This window comes from Anser cygnoides, chromosome 10 (assembly GCF_040182565.1).
Source record: "Anser cygnoides isolate HZ-2024a breed goose chromosome 10, Taihu_goose_T2T_genome, whole genome shotgun sequence".
Classification (NCBI taxonomy): domain Eukaryota; kingdom Metazoa; phylum Chordata; class Aves; order Anseriformes; family Anatidae; genus Anser; species Anser cygnoides.
In genome coordinates, this window is record NC_089882.1 from 22,377,010 (window position 1) to 22,404,683 (window position 27,674).

Sequence of the window (27,674 nt, forward strand, 5' to 3'; positions counted from 1 at the left end):
AAGGAATGAACAGACCCAGTTACCTGGGGAAGAAAAATAAAGAAGTATTTCCTTTTATTAAAAGAATTCATCTGGGGACTGATTTGCTTTGCTCACCAGGTTTTCATCAGGGGAAGAGAGTTGAGAGAATTCTTTCTTACACTCCTGTGATTCACAAAAATGTACTGCTCTAAATGATTGGCAGACTAATAATAGTTACTATTATTAACCACAGTTAGTATGTGAATTAAAGTGCTATTTCTTAGGCAGTCCTACATATGATCAAGCTCTATTTAAATGAATGAAAGGCAAGCTTGGACTTCAGAATTTTGTCTAATCTTGGCCAAAATCTTACAATGAGGTATCTTCCATTTCCCATTGTCTCTTGTTTCCTCTTGAAAGAAAGGCCTGTTTTCAAAGACATACGTATTTTTAAATTGAATGTGTAGGTTATGATTGTGCTTCTGTGGTTAAACTTTTATTTAAAAGAATTCATATACAACAAGGACTGTAAGTAAACATATAATTATGCATCTAATTATTGAGCTGCTGATAATTCCAGATTTTTCTCAGCGATCCAGTTTAGCGTAAAAAGAGGCTTGATTAATTCAGTTGCAATGCACTGAATCTGATGAAAATCCACAGAAAATGCTCACAATGTTAGAATTCTGAAACTGTATTGCATTGTCAGTAGACAGATTTCTTTAAGCCATCTCTTTGACTCTTGCTTTATAATCACGTATAGAATATTTATGAATTCAGCTGAGTTGCTTAAAACTCTAAGGCAAATGATTGTGAGATCATAAAATAAACTTTTTTTGTTACTATGTTTTAAATATTTTATGGATACAACACAAAAATATGGATTGAATTTCCTTTCCTGTGTTAATAAATCAAATCAACAAGTTGTACAATAAGTGTGGATACTATTTTAACTCAGAAAATATTACTAACCCTAATCATATTACTTGGATTTACATAGTGCTTTCAAGTTATAAATCTTCTTAGTTAGAGTTATCAAATTCTTAATTCAATTTTCATTTGAAATATCTCCATTTGCCCTCATGCTGATGTATTTGTTTTCTAAGGTAGTTGTGTTTAAAGAAGTTTCTCTTAAATTCACTTACTCCAGTTTCCTAAAACACTGTGTACAGTGATGATAATCAGCTTGCATGGTTTAGGTTTTATAGCATTAGCCTGTGGATGTGTTAGCTCTGAATTCGCTTGTGATCAAGTTGAGAAAACAATGAAATTCTTTTCCCAAATTATTTAGCTAAGTAGGAAATGAGTTGAATAATCATCTTCCCAGGATGAATTGTACACCATTGTTTTGTTTGAAATTCCTTCTGTTTTGTTTCTTTGAATAATAAAACTTATAGAAATACCAGCACTGGAGTACTTCACAGGTAGACAAAAGCAACACGACAGGCCTCTGTGTCAGGATGGACAGTGGGTCTCCGAATGTAAGAGGGAGCTAGCATCTTGTGTTATTTCAGAGGAGACTGTGGTTCTAATAAATGCATCTGACAGCATCCAAGTCCAATTGATAGTGCAGTGAATATTGATATTGTCATTGGTAACAATGCAACTTTTGAAAAATAGGATGAAATTTTTTAAGAAACTAGCCTTATTTTGGCATTCTTCTCTCTCTGCAGAACATTGTGAAGAGTAATTAAAGTAAGTACTGTTAAGACATTAGTGGGGTTTTTGTTTGTTTGTTTCTGCTGGATCTTGTAGTTGCTTGTTGGACATCACAGATGCCAGGTAAATAGCCAAATATTAACTTATTTTAAATTGTACAGAGAATTGTATCTAAACATCAGCATGAACTTGGGCTATCCAGAGCTTAAGACAGATTTTTTTTATGGCAACTTTTTAGAGCTGTTGACCTAGAGAGCATTCCAGTGTTTCAGTGGATAACATTCCATTTTTCTCTTCACACATAATGAGCGGTGAGCTCCTTGATTACTGTTGTCTGTTCCCTCTACTGAGAGACCACTGCAGCCAACAAATCCAGTGTTTCGTGCTGCAATCTAAACAGAGTGATGCATTGCAGGTGCTTTCCTCATCTCCTCACACCTCTCAAAAACATTAGAGGGGATTTTCAACTTCCTATTCAACTTTTAAATGGAGAGTCAGGTCAGTCTTTGGTTTAGAAAACTAATAAATCTTCCAACTTCACTTATTGTACAAGTATCCAGCTAATATCTGCTGTTACTCCGGTTTGCAGTACTATGCCACGCTGACCTCTCTTTGAATTGGTAGAATGATAGCCTAATGAATATATCTAAAGACCCACCATAAATTGCAAGCAGAGAAAATGTCACTTCTCTGATGTTTGTGTATAAAAATTGGACCTTAAATTGCTTTCTCTCTTAATCACTCTTTGTTTGAGTTACCCTGTAGGTGGCCGTTTCCAAAGATGGGAGCTTCAGTGCTGTAAATAAAGTCCAGCAGGATGCAAGGTGCTGAAAAGAGTGACTTCACTAGCTCTGCTGCTCCACTGCTGCAGTGAAATGAATGATTGTTGATTTGTATTTAATGCTCAATTTCCTCTCCATTACTACAAACCATGCAAGACAGACCTTGTTTCAGGCTATTCATACGAGAGCTCAATCTATCCGGTTTCACATCTGCTAAAAGCCCCCATGTCATACTAATTACAGTCTTCTCCTGGAAAGAATTCAGGTTTTAAGACCAAAGAAAGATATACTTATTTATAGCTAATGTTCTGATCTATAAAATTGGCTGTCTGCAAGCTAGAATGATACTTTTGCAGTTGTAGATATATTCAAATGGAAGAGAGATGTAAGTACAGAAAACAAATGCAATGATTGTACCTTTTCTAAACATTTTACAACAAGTTTGTTCAAAATAGAAAAATTACACTGCCTCTGCTTTAATTTCTGTGCCACAGCAATTTCTCCTCTTTGGCCCTTGGTCTAGACATCCATGGACCATAAGGTAATATTTTTACTCTCAACAAATCAAAGAGATGAAAGGTTAGCTCTGGACAAATAAGACAAATTCATACTATAACAGAAGAATGTTTCTAGGACCTTGTTTGCTTTTGTCTCACCTCTGTCTCATCTGTCTCTTTGTGTCCCATTCCCCCCATTATTTTTTTTTTTAACATTGCCTTTAATATTTTGAATTGTAGGAGCTGATGCCTTAATTTCCCCTGCTTATTCTGTCAGCTGTTATTTTGTTGAACTGCTGGTTTTTAGTTCTGTGTTTGCTAATAGGTGTCTCAGATCCTCCAGCTTCCTTGGGCAGAATGAAACAAAGCAAACAGACTGGATTCCTTCTTCTGGAGCTTAATTTGTCAAGGCCCTAGTTGAAATCACGGGCTCCATTAGCAGTATAAGACTTCAAAGAATCTTTTGCCTTGCTGTGTCCAATCTGCTGCTTTTGTGGGAAATTATGGCATGTAATTTCTTTTATGATCAACCTCAATCTTAAAAATAGTCATTTGTTTCACTGTTTCTGCTGAAAGCTTATTCCAGTCACTGAAGGTATTAGAAATATTTTTTTGAAATTTTAAACTAACTGTATTAATCATCAGTTTTTATCCATTTATTCTTCTGCATTTTTATACTATTCTTTACACTTTTCTTCCTTGGCATTTGCTTTGGATGTAAATTGTCTGGAAGTGATTGGGAGGGACTATAACTAGAAATTTACCTAGGCAGGAGAACTGATAGATTCTGTAAGTCCTCCAGTCTCACTTAGGAAGTTGCTTAAGAAGCTCTCCTTGTGTGCAGGTAGAACAAACTTTGTCTACTAGGCTGATATATTTAGCCCCCTCCCCTTTTTTTCTTTCTTTTTTTTTCTTTTCTACAGTGGTCAATAGCAGATGTTTAAGAGAAGCACAGGAACTTGTCAGGCCTGAAATTATACTCACAGGCTGCAGCAGTTTGCAGTCTAGGGATTTTATAAGCCAGAGGTGGTTTCTTGTTGCTTAATAGCCCCTGATGGATTTTTGCTCCAAGAATTTGAACAGACATTTTGAATGCACGCAAGCTTTCAGCACTCATCTTTACTGGGTCAGCTCTTCTGCAACTTAATGCAAATTACATAAAGACCTGCCTTCTTCTGTTTGTTTTGAACCTGCTTCTTATTAATTTCATAGACACCTTGCATTTTTTCCCACTACAGGAGTTAAGGAATAGTACTTTGCTGTTCTGATTTCCTAAGTTTCTATGCCATCATTGTGTCTTGCAGTGTTCTTAGGGATGATGGGTAACTCATTTTTTTTGTCTTAAAAAACAAACAAACAAAAAACCTTTATCAAGATCAATTTTTGTTTATGTTGCATTTTGTTCTGCTTTCCATTTACTTCTATAACTAGTTCTGGAATCATGAATAGTGTTGAAGCCAGTAATGCATTGCCATCTGCTGCATATCTGTTATCACTGTCAATATGAAAATAAAATAATAAGAAGACTAATGTTGAATGGTGTTCCTTTAGTCTGCAGTGGGAATGGTTTGGTTTCCCCCAGCTTGAATATGTTAGGCTTCTGGGCTTTGCATCCCTTTGATGGAGTTCTGTTTTTTCATAGCCTTATACCAATTAGGCATCCTGCTTCATGTTCAGCATCATTATCCTGACTGATAGGAGAGAGAAAGCTTTCCTGTACTTACTGTGTTTTCCTTAGATTGCTTGCAGTACTTGTCCTCTGTCCACTACAAAGTGGCTTTGTTTTATCTTTCAATGTAACTGTCGCTTGTGATAGAAATTTAAATCTTTTTTCTTAATATCACTTGCACATTCACACTTCACTTTTGGCAATTCTTATTGCCTTCCTGTGATTCTTGATCTCTTAAGTCAAAGTATTCTTTGCTGGTCGCTCATCTGGCGACTACATTTTACCTTCTTTGCTTACTTGTAAGAGCCTTTTGCAGTGACCCTTTATCTCCCTAATGTAGGTATTTTCTCTATAGTTTTTACTTATCCATGCTGTGCAAGTTCCTACTAGTCAAGCACATCTGAGCATTAAGAAGTTCCAAGCTTTCTCTGTATTCAGGACAGAGAAGTCTTCAACTGTTTTATGTTGTCCAAATATTGTCCATTTTCATTACGTTCATCAGGATTTCAGGTTCCACCATTTCATCAACTGGACTGTGTCACAAATTGAAACTAGCACTTATTTCCAATATATATATTTTTTGAAACTGAAAAGCCATTTAGAAGAGTGGGTGAATGCTTTTTTTTTTACATAGTATAAATGTCATTTTCCCCCTCAGTGTGGGGACTTCTGTGCTTCTTCAAAGTGTTGTTCTATACTGTAGTGACAATTTTCCTTTTAAAAATTGGTAATGAAATCATCCAGCTTTTTGGTTTGTAAATCAGAAGGATGCAGTCAAGAACTTGCTCCTTGAGGATTTATTCTCACATTGTTTGACAGGTAGCGTTGGTGAAGAATTTCTGCTAAGTAGTTGTCAAAGTATAAAAAACCATATCTGCTTCAGTTGGTACATGTAGATATTATAAATGAAAATTCTTATATTAAATAAGCATGTAGATTGGAGTGGAAGTTTCAGTTTATCTAATTTGCTCTCGACTTTAATGTACAGCCAAGTCTGTATTTCCTCAGTATAGTTAGTCATTTCCCCCCATTTTTGGCTGGATTTTCCTTTGAAATTGGGGAAGAAAAAAAAAAAAAGAATATTTTATTTTAACACTCGGAAAAAAAATCAAGAACTATCAGGAACAGATTTATTTATTTATTGAGTTCCTTCTATTTTAGAAAAATATAGCAGCATATGCTGAACTGTGTGCAACAAATCTGAGATTTTTCTATTGCAGATAAATTGTAGCCTCTTGGAATTTGGGGGCTTTCAAAAGCACTTGTATGGCAGGTGTTTTAGGCCAACTTTTAAGTACCCAAAAGAATCCAATTTTAAATTTTGTATGACGTTATATGATGCATCATTTCCTTGTGCGTGCTTCAACTACACCAAATTATTCAATATATAAAAGCCTTTTTTATTTTTTTACTCCCACATGGTCATTTGCCTGTGAAACACACATTACGTTTAGTGTTTGTTTATATTATAGTGAAGTGATCCCTGTAGATGGCCCAAATTAACAGCCTTGTACCACTGAAGGAAAAAAAAGTTTAACTCCTTCACAGGCTTTGCAGATTAGTTGTGAAGTGTGGAGGAAAACAAGTCACAACAAGGGAAAAACAACAAAAGCCAGAGCTGAACCAAACCAGAAAGTACGTGATATTTAATCTCCTAGATATGATAAATGGGACGGTGTGTCTGGTTCTTTTATGTTATTGTTATTCTGGTTACCTTAAGATGTACTTTGTGTCATATAGACACATATAGTTCTATTATAAGTGTTGTATAGATTTTATGCTTCTGGAGAGGATATTACTTATACTGCTTAGGGTTACCTAACCTATATCTATAGGATTATGTGCATTGCAATTCTCTACAATATTTCTACACCTTCTACATGAGGTGTTGAGGTCTCATTAAGTGTTTTTGTTGGTTGGTTGGTTGGTTTGTTGTTTAACCAGGCAATCACTCTCTAGCCTGTAAAACTGTGGATATAGGCATATCATACAGTGATGATGGGAAACAATATATGAAGTGATCCAGGAAATGTTGATGTAAGCTATTAAAAATGGTTTGCTTTGTTTTTTGGGGAAATGTGTAATACTGTTGACAGAGAATATATGCTTTAGCTTAAAAAGATTCCAGTAAGAAAACAATTCTTAAATATAATGTGATCAGACACATGCCACAAACTAGAAATGTTGCAGCTCATGGTAGAAAGTAAGTGTATACTGCTGAAATCAAAGCCTTTGTCCATGAGAAAATTTGAGCAGTTCAGTATCATTCAAATTCAGTATTTAAAAAATCAGTTAGTATGCTAAAGAGAACCTGCCAGTGTCAACTGAAGTTCATAGTCAGGTGTCTCAGTTGCATCACTGATTTCCTTTCATATATGAAGCATATTTTCTGTGTATAGCATATTGAACCTATATGTAAAGAAAGAACATTTTTATAGAGAGAGATACAAACACATCATAAATCATCTGTCATTTATAATTTCTTAGTACTAAGTGTTTATGAAACCATATGAGTCACAGCTGTTGAAAAGCTTATGATGAAAAAATGATACCTTCGAAATGGTTGCACAACCGTGAGCTGCAGTTTATTATTATTATTACTATTATTTTAAAATATGGCAGAGTTTTGATCCTCAGATTAATTTTGTTCACTCAGTTACAGCAGTTGTATAAACCCAGCAGGAAAATATATGCATAAATAAATAGATTTCCTCTGAATAGTATTTACAGACGTTTTGCATATGTAGTTACATAGATGGGCTTTATGAATGCTATTTCAAAGGCATTTTCCCTTAAATAGAATGAGATTTTCCCCTCTTCTTTACTTGTTCTTTGATGATGAAATCCAGTGAAATTATCAGTCTTAAACTTTTAAAATTTGTCAATGTTCTGTCATTTATTTGTTTGAAGAAAGTTGTTTGCATTTGTTAGGAGCTCTCTGCTTCACCTTTAAGGAACTATGTGCCATTGCATTAAGAACACCTGAATTCCATTTGTTGACAAAACCTCTAACAAGAATCAGTATAAAACAGTTAAAGCGTAATTTACCATAAAGATAAAAAGCATTGCATCTGAGCAATGTGTCACAAGTCAAATATTGCCAGAACTGCTTTGGATTTCTTTGAGATAAGGAAAAAAGTGATGCTAGCTGATGTGCTGTCTGCCATTTGCTCTCCATGGTGTCTGGATTGATGGCTCTTACAGCAATGTAAAGAAACACTGAATTGTTGAGGTCTAAAGATTTTCTTCTGAAGCGCAATGGGAGCAGCTGCTTCTTGTATTCTGGAAACTGTTTAAATTTTGAGGTCTGTTTGTCAGTCAAAAGAAGGCCCTTGACTTCTTTTTCTGTTTCATTCCTTTCCGCCTAGCAATCATTGGTATTTTTGTGATTCACAGTTAGGTAATATCCAGGTACTTCACATTCTTCAGTGCATCTCTCTGACAACAAGCCTGGGAAGTATAGAGGTGTTGCTGTTCTTATTCCTGTTTCTGGATGAGAAATGTAAGCAAAGAAATAGTGCAGAGAACTTTCTTATGTCTGCATAAGACATTTGTGAGAAACTCCACGTTGGGAAGCCAGTTCTAGCCCAGTGCTTTTATAGTGAATTGTTCAGGTATCTGGAAGCACAAGTAAGTAACTTCATGCCCTGTTGTGAGGATGAATGTATTTCCAAGAACTGTACAGGGAGGTATGGAATTAGACTAGCTTTTTGAAAACCCCCTAAAAGGCTTGGGTTGAAAGAAAAGATCCCGTATATCATTTCTTAAATTCAATCATGAGCGTATAAAGTCAGTTTAGTTCTGTAAAAATACGTGGAAAAACTTGCCAAAGCTTTTCTGACCTCTTGTAAAGAGGGGATACATTTCTTCTTGTGTAAGAATCTGCTGTTTTAAAGAGGTCCTCCTGTGATTCCACCTCCCCAAAATATGGTCTGCCTTAGCTCTGTGGTTTTGTTGTAAAAAGTAATTGTGGAATTGCAGTCTGAAAAAAGTGAAAGGGCCTTTCTTATTCTTTTCTCCTCTCTAGCTACAAGTTTCTACTTTTTCCCTTGTATGGATCCTAATGCTGGTTCTCTGATGTGGCTCCTAGCATGGCTATGTGAACAACAGTTCTCTCAAACAAAGGCACAGAAACTCATAGCTGGGGAGAAAAGCATAAAGAGAACTGGCACTAGGCCTCAAAGGGATAATGGTAGTACAACTTCATTGTGATTCTGGTGACACCAAAATGTCTCGAGCCACAGTGAGTTGTGGTCTTGGTGGTCTCCATAACCAGCAAATGTTTGTGATGACAGGACAGCCTTTCAAAGCATGGCAGTTTTTATCAGTGTACAGTATTTTATGATCTTAGGTTAGAATCAGAGCTGCAAAGAATAAAGCTGTAAATATTGTCTCTGTCATATAAAATCATGAAAATGGCCAGCAGAGTCCTTATGGTAACACAGTGTATGTCATTTTGAGTGAAAGTAATGAGAGATTTTTTTTTCTTTTTTCTTTTTCATCTTATTTCCTTTGGCATGTCCATAGACATGACTGTCCAGTGCTTTGCATCAGGTTACTCTAGTCATATGTTAACGTTTGTATTCGTATCACGTATGAATAGGCTGTATGAACAATAACTGTTTTCTTCTCCTGATCAAAGATTAGTCCCATCCATTCTAGAGCCTCTGCATATAACAGTAGGTACAGAACTGCGCTATACTTTTTCAGAATAATAGTGCACTGAATTTTACATGCTCCAAGCAGTAACCCCTAGGGTTTGGGATTTAAAGTTGTGGTTCAAGGCTGCTGCCCTGTATTAAGTTTATCACTGCTTTCTGAAAATAGAGTTTTTCTCTTTTCTAAAGTTGCACTTTTTTTTTTGTCACTTCACTGGGAAGCCATCTGGTCTTGTAGAACGTCTGTTTGTGCAAATGAAACTTAACAAGACTGGATAGCACAGCAGTGGTCAAGATCAATTAGAACCTGTGCAAAACGTTTAAGATGCAGAGCGACTGTCCCATGCAGCACCATCACAGAGCATTTGTAGGGCATTGGTCTGTTTCCAGGGATCAAAGCTTGCTCCATTTTTTAGCAAAACAATAGACAGCTGTTACTAATTGATGAAGGCATAATTGATTTCTAGCATTGACAGAGCAAGAAGGACTATAAGTTCCCTAAGTTCCCTCTCCTGAAAGGTAGTTGCTGACTATGTTCCACATGGAGGAGAGTTTTCATCTTGGTTCGTTCAAGGATTGAGGAAAGGTAAAGGCTTTCTTTTACTTGTTGTGCTGGTTTTTCCTACTCCTTTTGTTTATTTACAGGCTGGAGTGTGAAAGAGAGACTTGCACTGAAGAGGCTTTGTTGCCCCTAACTGACAAAAGGAAGTAGCAGTTTTCACTTTTAAAATCTTTAAAATGGTTATGAGCCACTAGGTAAAGCCATATAGTGTGTAGGAAGAGGAGACCTACATCTTTCCATTAATCCGCATACATCTAAAGCTAGATCTGAGCTTGCTAATGCCTGTTATCTTAGGAGTACCATTGTGGAGGGTTTTTTTCTTTTTTTTTCTCTGTCTTCTGATCATCCCTGTAATAACTGTTGAGCTGACAGAATGTAGTGATCTCATATGTAGTGATGTTACAAGCTGCAGAATAACACAAGAAAGAAGTTTTTAAATTTTATTTCAGTAAAAATTCCATTTGATGTACAACTTGCATTTGGCCTCCCTTTTCTCCCAGTATTTTAAATACCTCAGGCTTTTTCCTTTTTTAAGTTTAAGAATGGTCACCAAACCCTGTAGATCAGACATGTTTATAGTGTGAGACTTGCTGAGTTTTATGATGGAAGTAGCCTCCAGCAGACCACTGGCCCAGAAGCCATCTGTAGAAAGTTTCTTAAGTTTTGAAAAAAATTCAGATAGGAAAGTTAATTGGATTACAGGTTTATTTTGACTGATCCAGACAGTTTAGCTGAGAGTTTCGATGGTGGCTTATTGATCTAAATGTGTTGAAGTAAAGGTTTCAAGTAACAATTTCTATTTTCTTTTTCTTGTAGAATGCCACTTTTTAGTATACTTCTCAGCAGCCTCTTGCCATTTTTCCTTCAGATTTGTTTTGAAATACAGATCTAACCTTGTTTGTAGTAAGCTCTGAAAAAGAATTAAATAAAATGAATGCTTAAATTTTGCTTCACAACATAAGTAAGTACTAGAGTTGCACCGCACAGTTGCACTTCATCCAGGGCCAAAAGGAAATGAAATCCTCACAAACATGGTGGTAGCTTGACGAAGCCTCTTGGTTAGACGTTTTCATAAAAGGAAATAATTCGCCTTCTTTCTTTAGTTACCATCCCACATGACGCTGTGTTTCAATGAACTGTCAGCTTGCTGTAGTTTATTTCTTTTCAAGACAGATGGAAGAAAAGAAATGTTGAAATTGAAAACAGTCATGTCACATGCATCTCTGTTTCTTTTTTTTTGCTGGAGCCGGTGAATGCCCAATGGGCATTACAACAGATGAGTGTCACTTTACAAAAAAGTCTTCAGCTGCCTTATATGTTTGAGTGTTTTAGTGTTTCACAGGACTTTGAATCCATCTTGTACTCAGGCAAAACCTGATCTTGAAAATGCTGGCTTTGGGGGGGGGAAGACCACGCAGAATATTTTTGTGTACGTGCATGTGTCTCTGTATGTACACATTGTGAATGAGATGCTGGCCTAGGCACTGTGTCTAAAGGGTGCCTGTTGGTGTCTGTGCCACTTAGACTTACGCTGCTGTTATCCTATGTCAGCAAAATAACGCATGGCCTTTAGAAGCCACTGTTGGAACTGATTTTTTTCTCCATTGCCTTGTATAAATAATTCCATGCCTTCATCTTACTCGGGTTAGTCTGGAGAATTGTAAGAAGTAATTCTCTTGCCTTGCCTGAAAAAAGCAGCACAGAACCGCTCATTTTGCAAACTGTTTCTCTGATTGCCCCAAGTAAAGAACACAAAATACAGTTCACTTCCTTTGGTAAAAATAAGACAAAACAACCTCTTGTAATTGTGCTTGCACATGAAAAAATTCAGGCAGTCCTGGAAACTGAGCAGGAGTTTGGCCAGGGAGATAGTTGGAATGGACACAAGCAGCTGGAGAGATGCAGACATTTGCCACCTGCTTGCCTTCCGGATAGTAAATAAATAAAATGTATGTTTTTTACAGCACCACCATTATCTACATTAATTTGTACTGAACACAGAAAACAGGTGATTTTGGGGAAAGTATACTCATTGTATTTGATGTGGGTAGTAATGGGAATAACTGTGGTCCCTAGTGAAATTTATTTATACCACATGGTTTCAGTCTTGTTCTTGGCAGTAATCAACCTCTTTATCTCCTGGTGACTAACAGGATAGCTAAAGACTGCAGGAGTTCTTCAGTGGGGATAGACTAGGCATCAGGACTCTCACTGACTCTTCAAAAGGCTAAACTGAATCCTAAACTTAATTTTGGCTCCTGCACTGACTGTAAACACCAATCCTTGTGTGCTCACAGAGTTAACTAAGCAAACCCTTTCACCCCTTTTACATCTTATACATAACGTGCAAACACTTTGTTTTATATACTTTGTCTAAATTTTATATTGGGCCATCCCACTGTGGCAATGAGCATGTTCTGAGACCATCTTTGGTCTTGGGGACTGAATAGTCGTGGCTTTAGAAAGTCAAAGGAACAAACCAACACTAAGAAAGATGATTACTGAATTCCCATGTTTGTTCCAATGTCAAAGTCCCTCCTATAGCCTTCTCATGGCCCCAGATACTAAAAAACAGATATTGTTGGTGGAGATTATGAATTCCATTACTTTTTACCGTGTATATCTACTTTTCTATCTGTATATGTTGCAATAAAACAACATGAACAAGGTTATAAAAATAGCCTGGAAGTGATTGACATGCTAATAATGCTCCATCAAGTCAATAATGCTCATGTAACAAGCTCCTGAGAAAATAATATTTTTGGTCAATAATACACATTTTTAAAATGAACTGTTTGTTTTTAATTAACATCATATTTAGCTATTTAGTCATGCCATGTCCATCAACTTGAGCAGAGAAAAACACGTGCTGTCTTGAAACACTATGTTGTTGCCTTAAACTTTCATCTCTTCCTTCTTGGCTTTCTCTTCTGCATTCCACCTTAGCATGTTTTAGAGGATTGAGGCAAATCATGGCTTGTCATGTTACTTCAAATTCTGCCCTTGCCCTTTGTGTGAGTGGTGTTAGGTGATTCATCTGTGACAGAACATCCCATTATATTGTGACAGATTGTCAAGGTGAACCTGCTGTAAGTACTTAGCAACAATATAGTGCTTCTAATGTGTCATTTGGCACTTTTTTCATTTCTTTTTCTTTTCTTTCCCTTTTTGGCTAAGGGCTGACAGGTTTTAATCCATTAAGTGATCCAAAAAAACAATGTTTTGGATTGTGTAATGCTCGGTAACATTGAGCAGGACAGACAGTGCCCGCAGATTCCTGACAGGGAGGAAATAGGTCCTGTGGTCTTAAGATGACTCTTGTCACATGATGCTAAATAGTACATTGTGGGGTTTTGTTTGGTTTTACTGTTGTTTTTATCTTTTAAGAGAAAATTTGTATGCTATTAGTAAAAAAAAAAAAACAAAAAAAAACAAAACTGTTTAAAAGAAAATGGATTCGTGGCCCAGTTACAAAGGAGACCTGAAATAAATTCTAACAGTTGCAAGATGGCTTTCAGATACATATTTCCTTGGGTTGTGTTGTTTTTGTACTTACCTACATACTGATATGGACTTTTTATTTCATTCATTTAAAAAATAAAACATATTCCTGTCCATAAATCCTTGCAGCTCGATTGTGCCAAGGGGAGAGTTTCTGTCTGCACTTGGTACTTTTTGTTAGTGCTTTGTATTGGACCGAATGGCATATCGATATGTGGCAACTGTTCACATCTTTGCATGTGTTCCACTTCAGCACAGGGCTTGGCAAACATGAATTTTCATGGAAGTGAAATAGAAGTGGGGTTTGGCTGGAGAACTGGCTCCTCTGTAGACTGCACCTTGCAGCGGTGTTGCCATGCTGGGCACTGGAGTTTAGGTTCCACAAGCTCAGGACTTCTGCCATTCCCTTGCCATCGTTCTGTCTCCTGGCTGCTGCTGGGATTTCACAGTAGATCCTTGTCTCTAGCACAAGGCTTGTGATTACAGTAGGCTTCCATCCCTCTCATTAAAAATAATTTTGTACCTCTCAGTGCGATCAGATTGTGTGGCTGAACTCATATGAAAAATAGGATTGTGGAGTTGAGCTTCAGAAACAACTTTTACAACTGCCTTGGACACTGCTGGCTTCTGAGTGCTTCGGTAAATAAGGTGTCTTAATTAGCTGCCTAAATGTTATGTTAGGAGCCTGTCATTAAGTAACCATTGTTTGGACAGCTTTTATGTGCCTGCGTATTTATATATGCTCACATAAAGATCACAGTGCATATAGGAACCCTTACTTTTTGTTGATGCAAAATTCACCTATCTTCCTGAAGTCAGTGGTAAATTGATGGCTTAGAAAAAGTCTGGCTTACAGTTTTGAACAAAACTACAGTAGATGACATCCATCAATATGTGGTTACTGAGCAACATGTTTAAAATAAGGCAAATACTAAAGGGAAAGGAAGACAGAAATTGGGAATCTGATGCATTTTTAGTATGGAAATGAATCTTTCTTCACCCTTCAATACTTCTCAGCATTGCATTCTTTGCTTTAATGATGAGAATTGAAATGTGCATGGGATAAAGATTGCACTGATTTGAACTCCATGTAATCTTGATTTTGGATGTGAAATTAAGAAATTCAAACCTTTTGGCTCTCTCCATCTACATACATTTGCTTACTTTAGTCTGCGTGATCTCGGTTTTGAATTCTTTACAGGTTTTTCAGCATTTTTTTTTTAATTTGAGTCTTTGATATTGTTGTTGAAAACTACTGAATATTTCTTTTAAACAGAGGTAAAAATGTCTTTCTTTTTAAAATGGTGCAATATGTATTAATGAAGAGAATCCAACTTAAGAGGTATTTTCATGTGCTGTTTCCTGCTGATATTTTTGTAAGCACAGAATTAAGTGTGTTTGTCAAGTTTTTAAGGAAAACATCTATGATTGCTTTATTTGTATTATACTTAGCGAAGATACTCTTCTTGACTCTGAAAGCTATCTTTTTTTCAGAAACAATGGATTTATTGTGTAATTTTATCCTCTCATCACAAACTCTTATTTGTTGTAGTTTCAATGTAATCTCCTTTTCCTTTTCCTTTTCCTTTTCCTTTTCCTTTTTTGTTTGAGGGGGAATCTGACAGCTTCTTTCTTTCTTTTTTTTTTTTTTTTAACTTGCTTCACTGGTTTGTAAATCTGAATACCTCCGTGTAAAGTGTAAGCACAAGCCGTATGTAATAACTTTTCCAGGAGCAGAACAGTCTCTAGCTCAGTTTGCAGTAGCACTCAGTGGGCTCAATTTCCATCTAAATTTTGCCTGGTGAAATTACCTGTGGGTAGGGCATAGCAATCCTGGAAGAGTGCAGTTCTGCTTGCCTATTGGAAGACTCTCAGCTGAAGACCCAAATGCCACTGTTCATGAGAAGCTCTCTGTGGCAGAACTTCCCTCTCCTGAACTCGACTATAGTCAAGTTCCAGAAAAGAGTTGTTGTTGTTTACCTTAAACATCCTGTGTAGTATGAGCCTGACCTTTTGGAACATGGTGACTACCGAACAGGAGATTCTAAAATAAATTATATTGCTTAGGAGTATGGTTCTCTTTCAGTCCTTTTTCTAAAAGCAGAGAATATAGCTGTGGGTAAATTGTTCTTATATTTGATGTAAAGTCAGCCTTTTTAAAGCAGAACTTCAGTTTGCATTCTTAAATCAGAATTTCCATATATACGTTTTTGAAGCCGATCAGTGTTTCTCCAATCTTTGTTGCAAAAGATACCGATCCTTAGCTGTCTGAGTGTGCTGTCTTCTTTGGAAAACTGCTCCCCATGTGGTGGCTTCACATGAAACACAGCCCTGTTTGTTAGTAGTATTAGCTGAGCGTGCTGTCCAGATTGCCAGTGTGGCAGAGTTGCACCCTCCAGTGTGACTGTGCATTCTCTCTAATCACAGAAGAAGGATGGAGAGCCTCTGCATGCCTGGGAGAATGTGTATGTGTGAAGGATGTGTGCAACATCCTTCAGTTATTATCAGGTGAAGTAGAGGGGAACTATGAGTAAGCGATGCTGATGATCACAGCTTCATTTTTTTTTCTGTTCTCTTATTTTTAGCTTGATGGTTTTTTTGTAATTATTTATATTTTGCTTGCAACTGCAGTAAGCTCACATATTTAAAAAATATGACATGCAGACGGACTAAAGCTCGACAGCTTGTATTGTGGATTGACAAAAAAAAAAATAATAATATGAAATCCACAAACAAATTATCCGTGACACTTTTGTAAATTTAGAAAAGTAGCTGCCATACTCAGGCAATTCTTAGAAACGTTGTATTTTAGTAAACCCAATTTTAGTGCTTTGTTCTTTATCTGAATTTGCTTCCCGTCACTGCTAGTTCAGAATTTTGGGTCTAAACCAGCGCATTCTCATAGATTTGCTACTCCTACCCAACTACTCATTTTGCTATATCTCATACAACAGTCCATAGAATCTTAGCTGTTCATTGAAATCTCACCTGTGCACAACAGATTTTCTGTTGAAGTTGCTGGAATACTAATATTGAATTAAGAAGGTTAATTATAGGGTGGAACCAGCAGACAGAAAAGGAAATACAGTAGAAGCACATGGCAGTCATTTGAAGAGACTGCTGAAATGCATTTTTATGAATGATGGGAAGGAAGTTCTGCCAAGCTATGAATAAATTGTCCTAGCACAGGCTAATGATTATAGATTGTTTATTTTTGCATATAGTATTTTTGTGTTAATGCTGAAGAATCTTATATTTTTCATGTCTGTGAAGTTCAAGGAGTAAGGTTTTCTTCCTGGAAATATAATGACTTACACAAATTATAAAAAATATTTCCTCGTGTAGCATTAAAACTTGAGCATGTTTAGTTCTTGATGATATTTCCTTTTAATCTGTGTAAAAAAGGGCTGTGGAGCCATGCTGCAGCAAGAGTCTATAAATGATTTGTGGTCTGAACACAGCAGCATGGTAAGTGTGTTTGAAATCTTGTCCAAAAGCTTTGTTTTAATGAAAGGAAAAGCTTACTTTGAGTTCAGAGAATTTCAATCAAACTATAAGGACAACTATATAATGAAATATTTGTGTTTATATAGCATTCGATGTTTTTGATTGTCTCTAATGTTGACAGGTGTTCTGCAATGATCATGTTTTCAGAGTGCAATGGAAATGTCTGTGCTAGCAAAGTATCTGATTCTCAACTTGAGACGGGGCAACACTATTTTAAAATAATAGCAAATTTAAAGTAAATGGAAATGCATTTGCTTATATGTTATTGGACAGATTAAATGCATGGGCAAGTACTTTGTTTTTAGCATTTCATGATATTTTTTCACATTACAAATTGCAAAATCTCATAATTCTTTATGTAACCCAAGATGTATATTTATTTAAATCTTATTTTAAGGGGTTTTCATCATTTTGAGTTACGCTGCTTCGTGCAGATTTAATGCCACAAATTTCAAAATTTCCAATATGAACAAGCCATTTGATTCCTGTATAATTCCAAGGATTTTATATATAACCATGTCTTATTAACAGCAGATCTCAGTGACAACCGAAACAAGGAATTTTTTTCATTTGGTGCTTGTTGTAGGAATTCACATTATATAATGGCTCCATTATTGAATGAAACAACTGGGGTAAACATCATTTAGATTTCATCCAGAACATGTTTCATATGACACTTCTCAGTCTGCATTCGGGGGTCTGCTTTCCATTTTCTAAGTGTATACCAAAACAAATATAAGAGCAAATATACCTTAGCTTCCTCTGTAGAACAAGTTTTAAAGCTGAGGAAATGTTTGGACAAACAACTTACGTCCCAGTTCAGCGAGGTATTTATGCTGCTCTCTCCTTACTATGCAGGTAACACAGCTGGTTTTAGAACAGTATGTGGGACTGATGGTTTAGAGCTCAGCTACACTTAAGTTCCTGTTACAAAGATACCCCATACTAAATCAAATTATTTCTATGATAGTGACTTTACTTTAAAGATTTAGTTCTGTGGCATCTTTTAGACATGGAAGCTGAAATAACATCAATGTACATTTTTAATACACATTAACTACGTTTCAGCCACATCACTTTGTTAGCAACTGTGCTTTACAGCTCTTTCCTCTACCTTGGACTGAGAGTTTTTGCACAGAGAACAAATTCATAGTATAAGAAGAAATAAATAAATGAAAAACTACATTAGTTTTGACTGAATTGTGTTATCTAACCCTGAAATTACTTTCCAGGGCCCTTGGGACCTTGCCAGTAGAGTGGAAATCAGTTTTGTTTAATAGTACAGTATTTGCACTGTTAATTGTTAGTGCACCCAGAGATAAGATCACAGCCTTTCTGGGCTGCAACCTCAGCATTACGGTTACAATAGGCTCACATTTCAGTGGATCAAAATGACATAGCAGAGTGTTTGGTGGGAATAGAAGAGAGTCAGGGTCCTCCTTTCCATTCTCATAGAATTCTGCAAGCAGAAATGTAATTGTTCCATGGTATGCACATAGACACCTGACATGGTAGTGTCGTCAGCTGACTAATGAAAATGAACTTTGCAGCTCACCATGGTTTACAGTGGTTTGTAATACAAGAACAGCAGGAGAGGAAAAAGCTGTAGAAAGGGTCACAGAAATTTCTTTAGAGCCTGTCTACCTGGTTATCTGTGAAGAGTCGTCTTGTTACAGTGTCTTAATGGTAGTTGAAGCTCAGGGAATTTTACTCTTTTTAACTGCTGCATTTGTGAAATCTGGAGCTGTGGAACTGTTCAAATCATGGGCAGTTTGCTTAATTTTGGCTACCACACTACGTAACTGAGTAGAGCTTTCCTTATATTGAAATACTAATTTTATGTTGTAAACTGGATTAACTGAACCTGAAAGTAGCTTCCCAGCTCCTATGAGAAGAGGTACCAATTGCAGTGTCAAATGCACAGTATTAGGGTGTCACCTCATTTTGCTTACTAGGTATTGGGGAATGCAGTCATGTCCTGCTGTGTGGTCAAAGATAATGGTGGATTATTACCCCTGATACAGAAAAGGGTGACTAAAACATAAGGATGTCTTCATGGCCAACCATGCCAGAAAAGAACAGAAATTCATTTTCAAGAGTAGTTGTCACAGTCTTTTGGCATTGTGAGGTGTCTCATAGAATGGACTGAATCCCACTGCATTTAGGGTTGCAAGACCTAACACTGAATGTTGAATGAGCAGCAATCCAAACTACAGAGGCTGTCCTCCATACTAGGTCCTCCACGTGTGCTACAAGCCTCTTTAGTTCTTTTCTTTCATCCTGAGAAAACATTGAGAATTTCTTAGGAGACCTCTAGAAGCACTTCTGGACTGAGTCTTAGCCACTACCACCCCAAAGGCCTTCCTGTTTATTCACCCTATCCTTTTCTAGACCCTTTTTGATTAGTTTGCTCCCAATTCTTTATTTAGGTTAATAAACAAGGCTACGTCTCTGAGGTCTTGTATATTTTCTAGGATCTAGCAGAAGAGCTTGAGCACTTCTCATCTCTTTTTTACATCAGGGTATCTGTTTTTTCATTGTTTGCATTTTTTCCAATGGTAGTAGTACATTGACCTGTGCATAAATGCAAGGCAAGTGGTTAGATTTCTTTTCTGTCATCCTTCACTAGACTCTGAATAAATACAGAAGTTGGTCTGTTTTCAAGTTTTCGAAAATTTCCTTGCCTGTATACAGTTTTCCATTGTATGCAAAAACACAAATTATTCAGTGTTTTGGGGATTTGCATTTCACTACAATTCATTCATATCCCATGGAGGACTGTAAAAGGAACAAAGACTTAAGTTTTTATGCTTCTTTTATTGGATAAAATTTCCAAGAAAATATTATTGAAAACGCCTATGTATGTTTTAATACAAGAGTAAATTTATTGGGGACATTGAAGAGGCACTGCTGTAAAACAGGAGTGGAAGGCAAACCAGCTTTCTAATAGCATTCTGAGAGCTTTCCTTTTTGCCTATGTGCTATAGAAGGCTGATACTATCATGCTGCCAAATCAGAACATTATTTGGTAGATGTTGTCTTTTTGATACTGTAATACCCTGTGATAGATGAGGAGACATTCCACAGGTTATTTGGCTCTGTATCTTTATAGAGAGATTTCTTACAGTGCCTAAATGAAGATGCGTGACTTTTGATGGGAACCAAGGAGGCTAATTGAGGCCTGAGATTTCTGAAAATGTTTAACTTTGAATCTGAGGGACCAACAACTTTTCTCAGTGAGTTTACTTTCATGGTTATCACTGAACGCCAAGAGCTGGATGACAAAATATGTGATTTGCCAACCACAAAATATAGCATCCTTTTACTAATGAACTCTAAAGTAATATATTTCAACAAATACATAAGGAAGCAATATATTTCTCTTTAGCCCTATTATGTTTGTACCATAGCAAAATGTTTCTCCTTTTTCTAAAAGTGGATGCATAGTCCAGTTTTGAGGGATTTTTCTCCAAAGAGATATTCAATTTTGGCAAGTTCTAAAATAAAATGTTATTTTAAGAAAATAAGTCTTAAATTTTTACCTATATGTACACATAAGAAGTCTGCATTTAGCAGCTTCTGCAAGTTGAGGATTTAATCCACAGACTTAAACTTTTTATGTCCTCTAGTGGAGACTTTTACTAAAATATTTAAATCTTAGCTAGCATGTTGAGCAGAAAAGTGAATAAACTAAAAAAATAAAACCACTTTCATCTGTTGGAAGGAAAACCTGAAAATATGGGTTTTCTTCTATATTTCCTATTTGATTGCTAGTGGTGTACTTTTTTGGCTCATCTTTGAATTGCTCATAATCCACTTTTCTAACTGCTTCCTTTTAAGAAAATGGAACTTTCCTCTCTTGGATTTCCTTTAAAAATTCTCTCCTCGTTGCAATGCTAACATACTTTACCTTATACACACTTCAGCAGAAATGTTATTCAGAGAACTGTTAAATTGGTCTCTGTTTTATGCAACAGTTTGATTAGTAAGTTTAGTAAACAGTGTGGAAAGGCATAGAGCAGTGTTAGTTTCTTACCAAAGGTAAGCGTTGTCTGGAAAGGGAGAGTCGCATGATTGTTTTTGCATGACTTTGGGACCTGAGAACAAAACAGAATGCACTAACATGATCTCAGTGGTGCGAGTTAGATTTAATATGGCTTGGAATGTTGTAATGCTGTTATCCTCCAATGTGGGATCCTAGGGATAGGCTACAGAGTCATAAAAGTCCCACAGTCTCTCTTGGTCAGAAGGAAAAATGCAAGCCAAATAAAATGGGAATGATTCAAGAGTTCTGGACCTTGTACTGGAGCTGAGGCTGGTGCCAAATAGAGAGGAGCTGCGGTGGTATCTTTTAGTAAATGAAATTATATTTTGGGGAGAAAAGAATACACTAGCTTTGGGGAACACAAGCTCGGAACTTCATATCCGAGCTAGACAGAGCAAACCTCAAGCCAAATACAGTTTCTGCATTTAGCTTCACAACCAGCTCAGTTGAGTAGTTTTCAGTCTTTGCCTAGCTGGTGTCTTTACTGCAAAGATGAAAATTTTAACTGAAAGTTTTTGGACTTATGGCAGATGTCATGAATCCTGACTTTATTAAGGCTTTTGAGATTATTTCACATACTATTTTCACAAGCCATTATATGCAAGTATATTGGAGGACATATTTATAATTGCAAATGATCTTGACAAATAGGATACGCGTTTTGGTTGCTTGTTTTGTCTCTACTGAAGAGGCATTTTTTGACCATGTCTTTAATGGATACAATGAACTATATCAGTCTTATATTGCCACAGAGAAGAAGGTTTGCGTTATGTAAATAGTGTTCCTGTTGAACTAAGGATTGTTTCAATGGCTTGGGGTTCTCTGCCATTGGAGGTATTTGACAGCAAGCTAGACAGGCATCTTCCAGGAATTATGCAGGAGAGGTGATCCTATTCTTAAGACTGATGATAGAGTATGCAATATTTTGCTATATGATTTTTTGTTTTTTTAAACTAATGTAACATTTGGAGATCTTTTAAAGACATATTAAAACTTGCTCATGCAACTTCATTGTCTTTGACAGGGTTCCATTTGGTACAATTCATTATGAGAAAATTACGACTGAACAATATCATGCAGCAGACATCATGTATACAGCATGCATGGTTACAGTGCTGCTATTACCTAGTTTCACATAAAGCAAAACTTTTTAATCTTCATATGCATATGTTCCTTTCCCCTTCAGTAAGTGCTAGAATACAAGAGAGAAATAATATTAAGCAATCCAATTAAAAGAAGGACTGTAATGTGTTTACTGTCTGGTTAGCCACAGAGAACCCAGACAAGAAAGAGCTGATCTACAGATATTACTTCCAATGTTTGTGAAACAACTGCTTGTTTCCTTTATAAATCTTTAATGCAGATGAGTCTTTTACTATAGCAAAATATAAGCATTATTAGTGAATTTATTCAGTGCTTTTATCTCACTAATAATGAGTTTAGTCTTCCGTCCTGATACATGCAGAATTTCCAAGAAAGAGAGTAAGTTTAACTGAAGTCAGGCCTGAAATTTTTCAATAAATAGAAAATGTGTAGATATCCCTTAAGTGTACTCAGTCTCTTTAACCTTTATTTTGGAAAACTGACTAGCTATCAAATGTGTATCACTTAGTTAAAATCTTCCTCTTCAGCCATTTGCTCTGTTTCTTGAATATTTTAGTAATAACTCATTAGGAATTTCACATCTTTGTTACTTAATATATATGTAGGTAACGGTGCGGTTTAAACTGACATGGGAAAGTTTTCCCTTACTCAGATTCCAGTTCAGTGAGGTGAATGCATCTCAGGTGGAATTAAACATCTAATCTATGTCTGCAGCAAGGCAGTCAACTGTGTAATCTATATGTTATTGTAGGCATTCCGTAATGCCCGTCACTGCGGGTTGTGAAGGCCCTAATAAACATGAGTGATATGGAAACAGTAATGCTGTTTTATAAGAAGGGAGACTGAGGCCAAGTGCATATAAATGACCTGTCCAAGTGCTTCAGAGTGAGGAACCCAAATGCGTTCTTTACCCCAAAAGAGAGACTGGTGAAGCTGCCTTGCATTTAAAGTGTAGAGACTCTTGCATGTGCAAAATTGTGTTCATTAAATTCATGAAAACATTTAGAAAGCCACTGGCAGCTCTTCTGTCAACAACAAAGAACACTTACGGGATGAAACAACTTAACTGCTTCATCACGAAGGCAACTGCTTATTTAGATCATGGTCAGAGTTATCTTCTCCATGAAGTGGATTGGTGTTACAGGGTAATGAGTAGGAAAAGCTTGTCAAGTCTGTGGCATGACACCTATGCCGATTGCCCCAGTTCTGTGGCATTTGGTCACAATTTAGGCAATGGATTGCAAGATCCAGAAGTCCATCTGTGGTGCACTCTACATGTCAATAGCTTGTCTCTGTGTGTATATCTCTGCTCTCTCAAGTTTGCAATGTTTATTTTGATTTGAATGTACTTTTCTATATTGACATAAACAGGGAATTGGAAATGCTAAGAACTGCAATTTAGAATGTGGGTGTTTAAAATGCATAAGGAGTTGGAGCATTAAGTCTCCATTTTAATCTCCAAAGCATATATGGTATGTAAGGTGCACACAGGTAATGTTTACCTCTTTACTTCTGATATTTGATATGTTAAATATGTACTGTACATTTCAACTCAGCTATACTTTCAGCATACAGCAGACTCTACAAATGTGTTGGGGTTGTTATTTGTCCAGTTGAAACGATGTTTTGCAGACCGTTATCAAGAAGGTTCTTATTTTTATCTGACTACTGCTCTATATTTCTCCAAGGTGCACTTTAAGAGTGAGCTGCTGGAGTCTTCAGAATCAGTACCAACCTGATGCCCATATGAGCTAGTACTCAATCTCTGACCCGTTCCTTCTGAATAAGGGATGGGAAAGTAGTCACCATGATTGCTGACAGAATTGCTATGTTTCTGAGTGAGCTCACCATCCTTTGTTCCAAAGTAAACACTCTTTTTGAAGAGATGAGGCTTCTCAGAGTGACGTTCCTTTTGGCTTACCAAAGAGGCATGTACTTGAGCTCCAAGTAGGCGGTGGATGCAGATACAGCACTGACTGGTTATTCTCAGTGTAGCCCTGCTGCTGTGAGAGCTCCTCCAGAAGCATTGTTTTCTTCTCACCCTCACAGGAAGAGAGGCAGAAGGGCTTTGTTTAGCATCCTATCCAGTATGGCTGCAGGTTTAATCTCTTTTTAGGTGGGGCAAACTGCAAAGCAGAGTTGATTCAGAAGGACAGATTTTGTTATGGGAACCCCTTCCTGATCAACTTGCTTTCTGAGAATATTTCAGCCAATGAGGGTTATTGCAAAAACGTTCAGCAAAACAGAAAACTTAAAAAAAATATTTCAGCTTTTTGTTTCTGTGAAAATTTTGAGTTTTTTTTTAGCGTGGCACAAGAATCCTGATGCCAAGAAATATGCACATATGACTAACATAATTTAAATGAGAAAGCTTTCAAGCAACTGTTCCAGAAATTATTTGATGTGTTCATAGACAGTTTTGAAATGGAAAGGAGTCCTAAATGCATGGAATAGATTATTCATTAGCCATTACTCACCTACCCTACTTCTATTAGGCAATTGCTGGTCATTCCAATTTAAGCTCTGGATTTCTTAGGAAGACCTGGCAAGCTGCCTTGCTGTATATGGTAAATGAAGCTAATTGCATTGTCTGTTCTCTGGTTTGTTTTGCAGAGTGCAAATACCTTTGGTTTTAAGGGCAATATTGAGGTAAACATTTGTGCTGCTGTTAAACACAATTGTGGCACCAGGGAAATACTTCACACTTTAGCACTGGCCATCTGTGGACTTGAGGTTTCATCTATTATTATAATTATTTTTTTTTAGTTGATCATGCTTTAGAACACAGACTTGCTGAGTGGTAACTCTTGAAATATGTACAGCTGCATGTTTGGGTTTAATCTACTCTCCTCCATATGCACAACCCTGGTGGTTGTGGGGTTTTTTTTTGTTGTTTTGATACTTTTTTTTTTCTCCAAATAAATATGCATTATCTGGGCTGATATATATAGTGGAGCTGGGCTTTGTATATCCTGTGCTTTTTGTTAATGCAGCTGCTGAAAGGCAGAGTGTTTAGGAAGTTATGGAGGTAGGGGTTGGACTCAAGCTGGTATGGTTCATACAAGCCAACATCATTATGCAACAGCTGCAGTCAATGTCGAGAGAATACTGCTGCCCTGGCAGCTAGTAAGACAAAATGAGGGAGAAGATGATGAAATCAGGTAACACCTGTGGATGAACTTTTCTTGGAACAGCTTCATTGTGACTATTTTTGTCTTGCAAGACTACCACTAGTGCAATTAGCAAATTAGTGTAGGCAACTCAGCCTGCAATTCCAATAGCAGCATTTTAGCAAGCAGTTGTCTTGGTTCTCAGCAGCTATCAGAAGCCCAACAGTATGGTACTGGCAGGTTAGTATTCAGGTTTTCGTCACATAAATGTTCAGTGCTACATCTCTATAAAGCTTAACAATTACGTCACAAACCACAGAGATCCAGAGCAGGGTACTTTTTTGCGATTCTTAAATAGTACCGGTGTTCTTCTTGGAAACATAGACGTGTGTCTTCTCATTTTGCTCCAAGACTTGGTTGATCATTGCAGGTTCAATCATATTGGCTTGGAAGAGCCTGAAGTCTTAAAAGACTTCAAAGTTCATCTGCTTTAGGAGCTAGACCTTGAGGTTGTATGGCTGCTCAGTGTGTTAGTAATGTGATTCCCATTGAAATTTTTATGTGATCTTTTCTAACTGAACTTTTTAAAGGACTCTTGGATTTGGAGGATAGAGTTATGAATAGCTGCTCAGTAACAGGGATATGTGCATGTCTAGAGCTCTAAAGTGGAAAATATTCTAGTGAAGAGGCTGAAGAGTGTGGGACAATCTAATAGGTAGTAGCTTGTTCTTTGAGGCTATAAGCTACAGTGTTAAAGAGTGACTTTCAGAGTGAATTTTGTTACTAATTTCATATATGTTTAGACTTCATGTGGTGGCTTTTTGAAATGAAATCTTACTGTATTTATGCGATGGATGTAATTAAAAAAATTAGTTTTCTTGTGTCAAAAATGTCAGTGAATATCCCTGAATGAAAGGTGTTTCTGCTGTTACAGGAGTTCATGTACAACCCTTTTTTTTTTCCTTCTTCCTTTACAATACCTAATGGTAAAGGGGAAAAAAAAAAAAAGAGCTATAAATTGATGGTGCATGTTCAGTCTGCGTTCTGGATCCTCATGTCTCTCACCTTCTACATCTGGCTTCTGCAGAGGCTCATTTTGTGTTTACTGAAGTACTGGAGGCTCTGATGTTATGGTTTCTTTAGCTCCTTAGTCATAGTCAGCAAATCCAAACAAAAACAAAGCAAAACAAACAAACAAACTCTGCATGTTCTGAGTAGAGTCAAGTAGAGGGCTCATAAGTAAATAGGTGATTTAACCTGATGAGAAACATTTAAGTTTTAGATAACAATGAGAAGCCTTCAGTGAAAGAGCAATAAATGTGTTGTGGTGACACAACCATGTGAAGCTGTCTCTAATTGAAGGAGCTTAATCCACCTTGAAAATAAATTATCTATGGGGGGGGAATAGTATTTTTGTTTCATGGAGTCTGTGTGCATTTATTTGCTAAACACTTGCCTTCTTTTTCCATTACAAAACTTCAGAAAAAAAAAGTTAATATTTTAGCACCTGAATATGATCACATTTTACAAGCAAAACAGCCTAGGTACTTTGTCTTATCCACGGTTACTGAGCAAGGTAATTTTCACAGGCTTTCACAAAACAAAGACTATCATGTGTTTATCATATGCATATCTGTGAGAATTGAATGTGTAATCACCCCTGTTTTGTGTCGTGGTGTAGCTTGTATTGAATTAATTGCAGTATTACATTTCTTCTCTTGCTGGACATGCTTCTCTTACCTGACCATTTTAGGTAACCTGAGTGAATAGCACAGTAGCTGCGAAATTGAGAATGGTCTAAAATAACTCAATACCTGAAGGTACTGGGAGTCCTCAAGTCCCACTGAAGTAATTCCATGACTTCATCTCATCATACAGGCAGGAATGTTTACTCGTTAGCATTAAAAAAGAAAAACCTATCTCCATTTCTGGTTAACAGTTTTTTTGTTGTAGCTTTTGTTGGCTTTGTTTTGTTTTTCCTAGTTAAATCCACACAGACATCACATTAAGGCAACAAAAAGATCTGTAATAGCTGTACCTTGATTAAAACTCCTGGCATCGATAATGGCATGAGCCTGTGGGATTTATTACTGACTGTGTGGATCCTGTTTGTTTTCTCCTATGGAAATCCAAGTTTATAGAAGGGCCATCAGATGGAACCTGCACGCCATTATTATTACTAATAGTGGTTAGAAGTGCAGCTCCAAATGGCGCATAACATTTTTTAAAAGTAAAACATAAGCCAAGTTAAATGAACTTTAAAAGTGAACATGATTCATAACAGATACAATTTTAAAACTGACCAGACACAGCAAATGTAAATTTTGTCCTTTTAACTGTAAAATGTTTAAGCTTATTTGCAAAGGAGTTTGAAAAATTAAAACCATACCTTCTCCGCATTTCTCCAGCCATGAAGAAACATCAGAGTTTGCATTTGAAAGGATGGCAATACTAACTGTATAGACAGACTAGATGTCTACTTGAATTATCTTGCTTGTTGAGGGGAAGTCTTAAACTGATGATCACATATAATCTGTAATGTATTAAAAGCATATTCTTTATTGGAGTCCCCATATTACATTTCAAATACATTTCCATGGAATGTTTCAAAATGTCATT